This window comes from Erpetoichthys calabaricus, chromosome 4 (assembly GCF_900747795.2).
Source record: "Erpetoichthys calabaricus chromosome 4, fErpCal1.3, whole genome shotgun sequence".
Lineage (NCBI taxonomy): Eukaryota > Metazoa > Chordata > Cladistia > Polypteriformes > Polypteridae > Erpetoichthys > Erpetoichthys calabaricus.
The window spans coordinates 20,968,970-20,974,969 of NC_041397.2; the positions used below are offsets into that span (position 1 = coordinate 20,968,970).

The 6,000-nt window shown below is 39.8% G+C and overlaps 1 protein-coding gene across 1 annotated transcript in view; it reads right to left on the minus strand.

Moving 5' to 3' along the window:
- Window positions 1-5,776, minus strand: part of robo1 (roundabout, axon guidance receptor, homolog 1 (Drosophila)) — a 1,485,956-nt gene extending 1,480,180 nt beyond the window's left edge. The window contains exon 1 of the mRNA XM_051926301.1: window positions 5,616-5,776. The gene's annotated coding sequence lies outside the window, so the exon portion shown is untranslated. The remainder of the gene's footprint in view (window positions 1-5,615) is intronic.
- Window positions 5,777-6,000: the final 224 nt, after the last annotated feature.

The following is a 6,000-nucleotide window of genomic DNA, read 5'->3' on the forward strand; positions in this document are numbered from 1 at the left end:
GCAGGGATGGGCTCTTTGTATGCAAGATCTGACCACCAATGAGCGCTCACCCACGAAGTACAATACATATAAAACAGCTACCTTGCAATGTCTAATATTCATGTTTTACATACCATGACAGAATGAAAAAAGAAAACAAAAAAATGGGACAAAGATTGCAGATGAACTTGTCATACCTGGAAACCATTCATACAATTCCGGCGCAGTCAGGCGGCACATTAATGGCTGTCAGAGAAAGGCATGAGCTCACGAAACTTTGGAAACATTAAACTGTTCTTGAATGTCATCATGGAGTCATCTAATTTATCATCCCTTATGATAACTAGTCATGTAATCTGACACCTTCGGGCAATGAGATTGGTAACTGCTGCCATCAAGTTTGACATCCCCTCTGGCTAGAAGTCATGTAAAGTACCACCAGCTTTTCCCACACTGATAAGCATGAGCACAACATTGCACTCCATTTTTAACTTTTGTATCTTTCTGTCCTTCCAGCCAGCCAGGCGCTCTTAACAGCATTATAGGCCACCGGGTAATGCAGTGCACTGGGGACCCTACCTACACAACCACTCACAGGAATAAAAATGTAAATGGTCGATAAAATTAAGCATATATTTATTGTATTGGTACTTTCGACAAAATAAGTGTTTAAACATTAAAAAACATGCTGTACAGCAAAAATTAATCAACACAAACGTTTGAACATTAGAACATGAGCCTTGAAAAACATATAAATGATACTCAATTGGTAAACCATATAGACAGAGATGGCACAGTATGAAATTACTATGAATTATTTATTATTAATCAAGTGTTCAACACAAACATGCAGAGAATTGAGTTGAAGTGACGTTAGCATATATGCTTTTACGTTATGTAGGGCGTGAGATCCGTACACATACAGGCACATCAGATTGCAGAGGTGATCGTGATACTAAATCAGGGGAGAATGCCAATGTCCATTTGTAACACAATAACTAAACATATTTGTAGTTTAATGTTGTATAGTATTTATTTATTGACAACGAGTTACAACATACATAGATTAGCATGGAGCCCCCAGAAAACTGCCCAGCGTGCCTGTGCGTTAAGATGGCCCTGCTTATCTCTACCCCATAAACAACTCCCAGGTTTTTTAGCTTGTGGCAATGAAGTCCTTTTGATCCCAGCCCTGATGTACTTGTTGGAGAAACTACAAGTTACCCCTAGGGCTGGACTTGACTCTGTAAAATTCCAAGTGTTTTGTTTCTAAGAGGTCCCTCTGGCAGCTCCAAGTATTCCTGCAAGCCTAAGAGCCAAATGATCATTAAAGGACCAGACAATCCTGCCAGGTCTTCAATGAAGACAGATATCTTAGTATCAGCATAGGGGATGAATATCATCTTATTATCAGGATTCTGAGACTTTTTGTAAAATAATTTGTCAGTTATTGAGCTGCATTTCATTATAGGGGTTTTTGACATTGCAGAATTTGGGCCGATTTCCACTGCCATTTTGTTTTTTGTTCAGCTGTGCTAAATTGCCGGGTTTTGCCCAGTAAGAGTTGTGGCTTCAGAGGTCGTGACCCTGTCAGTCATTATGCAACAGGATTGTAGGGCCTTTCTATATTCACTTTCTTATCTGGATACTCGGGTTCCAAAACTCTTCTTGTGCTTTACCCAGCAAACAAACTGACCTTGGGCCAGTACAGGTCCTATGCGGGCAGCCAAAATGGCCCAATTGGGCTTTGCATATTGGGGCAACATTGGCCCAACAGCCAGGGAGCCCAGGTTTGATGAGGAACCTAAAAAAACCAAAATCCATACTTTACTGGTCCATACATCTGTTTTCAAAACCCACTTATCCAGGGTGGGGTTGTGAAGTAGCTGGAGCCAATCCCAGCATGCAGTGGGCACAGGTAGGAACAATCTCTGGACAGTTTGCTAGCCAATCACATGGTGAATACACGCAAACACATTAGGGGATACTTTGTTGTCACCAGTCAACCTAACCTGCACGTCTTTGGACTGTGGAAGGTAATGCACATAAACACAGGGAGAATATGCAAGTTAATGGGGACCTTAAACAATTTATTCTTACAAAACACCTTTCTTAATATTAGTAAAGTCCAAGGAGGAATTTCCTGCACTTGTCTTGCCAGCCATTAACCCATTTGGGTTCATTACGGGAGCTTTGCTAGTTGTCCCCTTGTAGCAGTCCCCACATTGGGCCTGTGGGTTTTTTCATGCCTGCACTGTCCACATGGGGCCATTGCACACATGTTTGCTGGGATACTTTTGTCAATGTGTGTTTGATTGATTTTAATTATGAACTCTGCAATCTTTTTTGACCTTGTTCCTTTCTTACGCTTTTTGTCTTTGGTAATCAGTGGGTCTTTGTTCTACTGGTATAGATCCTTGCTTCATTTATGTTTTTTCTCTACGTCTATTCTTCTAGTCGTTCTCATTTTCTCTTGCCCTCTGGGCAGAATACTAATTGGGTATCCTTCACTGTCCTTTTATTAACTTGTCATCCCTGCCAGGACAGGATAATATTGACTTCCAGTACTGGATGCTACCCAGCATAACATAGCTCCTCACCATGTCTACTTTTCTGGACTACAAAGTAGGCAACATGTAAATTCTCTTACCACGAACCAGGTGTCCTTATTTTGAAAATATTAAAGCCACAAAAATAAACAGATAAACGAAAAAAGACACTCCAAAATATATTGTACTTCAATGAGCTGACTAATATTTTGCAAAATGAACATGGTTCAAATCGTTTAATGTGCAACTTCTTGAATAACTTGAGTGACTGAACTGCATTCTACATCAACTATTTTTTTAATTAAATAATTTTAATTAATGTGACAACGCACTAAACAAGAAGCAGAACTTAATTTTTAAGCCATCATGTAAATTATCAGTTAAATTACAATAGCATTTGAACATGAACATCGTTATCCCTATTACAGATTATACACGACAGAGCAGTAAAGAATGGTGGCACTCTGTGATCGCTGATGAACACGTGGAGTGGCGCTTTGTACTCCTCTAATAAATAAAGCACAGAGCACGAACCGTTACAACGGCACAATTAGTGCTGCCCTGGAGAAACGAAGCGCACGGACTCTTTGTAATCACCGCGCAGCGCGTGCCGCGTGGAATCAGGCGGCGCTCCCCTTCTTCCTTCTTTCTAATACTAGAACATCTGCTAATAGCTAGAGGGAGCTTTTCTTTTAACTTTTATTAGCAAAACTACATAAAGTAATAAAATAGAATGTAATCCAGTGTGGGACATTTTCACCCATCTGTGGAAATAGAAAGTTGATCACGAATTCAGCACCGCGCATTATGAACAGCACCACGCCGAAAGGACCGGCGGATAATACCGTTAACTACAAAAATCAAATATGGTTCTAGGTGTCTTATATTTCATTCAGGCTTGGTTCTGCCTGGCTCCTGATAGTACTGTACTCTTGAAAGCAGATTCATAATGTGGATGAGGGGTGCTAATTAAGCGATTAAAACTGAAGACACACTCTGAAAAATGCTGGCACCTTTACTGGGTTGTGTGGTTCCCCACACACACACACACAAAAATAATTTTGGGAATGTTTCTTTACATTGACATTGGTTCTCTGGGATATTAAAAGGTTCCTAATTTGTGAACAAAACAGTAATCTCTAATACCTACTAGGCGACCTAACAAGTCAAGAAAACATGAACTTAGAACATGTGAGTGCATGCCGCAAGAGTCCTTCTAAAAATCAGGAAACCATTTGGTATTTCATATATATCTATTCATGGTTACTTTTGGCATCTGTTAAGGATCTAAATAAATAAATGTTTTTCTAGAACCTTTATGTGGATATTTTTTACGGACTCATAAATGTTTCTCCTATAATAGCTTTACATTATGCTCGGTCTTTCAGGATGCCTTTACTGGGTTGTATTTTTACTCGTAGAACCATTGCTTGACAAATAAATAAATAAATAAGAATTCTGGTAATGGTTCCTTGCATATGAAATTGGCCCTTTGGGCTTTGAAAAGGGTCCATGTGGACAAAACAGAAATCTTTAATGCATAGCAGGTGACCCAGCAAGTCCAGAAAACCTGAACTTTGCAAGTGTGATTGTATGCAGCAATAGTCCTTTTAAAATCAGGAATCCATTTGGATAATATATGCATGGTTATTTTCAGATGCTGTTATGGAGCTAACTAAATAAAGGTTCCTTCTAGAACCTTCACGTGAATGTTTCTTTTGGGACTCAAAATGTTTCCCCTATGGCATCCCCGAAGAAGAGCATTGGTACATCTTATAGCAACAGACGGTTTTAATCACAGTGTTCTTCATTTAAAAATCACATGGAGCCTTATTTAATCCACTCATGTGGGTTGTTTGCCTTTTGTAATATACATCAATACCAATTCCTTTATAAAATTTAAGGCACTATATAAAGAAAAAATAACGGTGCCTGGCAATAATACCAATACAAGTAAAGCCTCTTAACTGCTCCTGCTGCCGATAAAAGGATACTATTAAGTTTCTGCTTTCAGAAGCTCACAATGATACTGAAACTTTCCCCATCTCCCACTAGAATTCCCAGATTTCACTCCTATAACACATATGAGCACATATAAGGGAAATTTTGTTCTACGCGACTCCTTATTCCTATCAATTAAAACCAGCGTTCCCTATAAAGCAGCCCTTTTGCCTTGGTCTTTTGAAATACGGTGGTCGCTGATGCAGACCTTCAAAGGACGGAAAAGTAACTGCATTCGCCTAATTAAACCAAGGTTGTTTTAAAATTAAAAGCTCGTCTTCTGCAATCCCTCCACAGCTGCCAAAGAAAAAAAAAATCATAGATGCACTGGATCAGATTTCCAGTGTTCAAGCACACCGCGGATACACGCGGCAAAGATCCTAATAGGACGAATGGGATGTTCCCAAATGACTTATTCTTCATAAATAATGCAAAACTTCTGGTTTCACGCTACGTCTCATAACAAATGCTAGCAGCATATTACTTAGAGTCAACTATACACAACGCGGGGGGGATTTGGGGTGGCATGGGGGTGGTAGGAAAATAATTCAACCGTCATGGACAGGGGCATCAAAAGCTAAAGTGGCATGGCATCTGACAGCAATCGCTGCACTGAAATCTGACAGAGTGCCCGTCACACTCGTATAAGTCGCTAGTGAAATTTTCACATAGAGGCAAAATAAAAAAGATTTTTTTTCCACAGTTCATATAAACATTTACATGAACCATTTATTATGAAAAAAATAACGAACGGCGTACTTTTGATACAGAAATTGACTATTTAATGGTTCATAATGAACAATAGGGAAAAAGCAGAAGAATAGCCGGTTTTGAAAAGCAGATCCCTGTGAGAATATACAAATTGATTTCAAATTTCAGTTTCTGCCTCCTTAACGCCATTCGTTCAGCATTTCTAGTCAAAGCCCAAATCAAGCAGCTCACCTGCTATTTGAAACTGGTTAACAAAACACCTGTTTTATCGGGCAACTAAGTTTGCTAAAACATTTGGGCAGTTCAGCAACCAAAAAGCACAAGCGAAAACAGTGCGGCATAATTAAAGAATGACATTCTTCTAAATACACTTACCTTCTTGAACCGTGATGATTTAGAAAGTAATCTTTCCCATGGTCCGAGCAAAGCAACTTTCCAGTGCAGCGCAGGAAATCAGAAAGGAACAAGAGCGAATACGTTAAGTGAGTTTGCGTAAAACAAAGGAGAGCGATCTTCCTGAAATACCTGCGTCCTGTTGCAAATAAATAAATAAATAAATGGTGGGGGGTGAAAAAGAAACAAAACAAAACTCACGCCTAATCCCGTTTCAGATGCGAATCCTTTACCGTTATCAGGATACGGCAAAGCAGCACAGCATACAAATGGTTGCGCGTCTGAGCTCCGGCTGCTGCCTGCAGGCTTCCTCTGGGTCCTAAAGCTGTTCAAACACCCGCTCGCTGCGCAGCTCCTCTGGGATTTC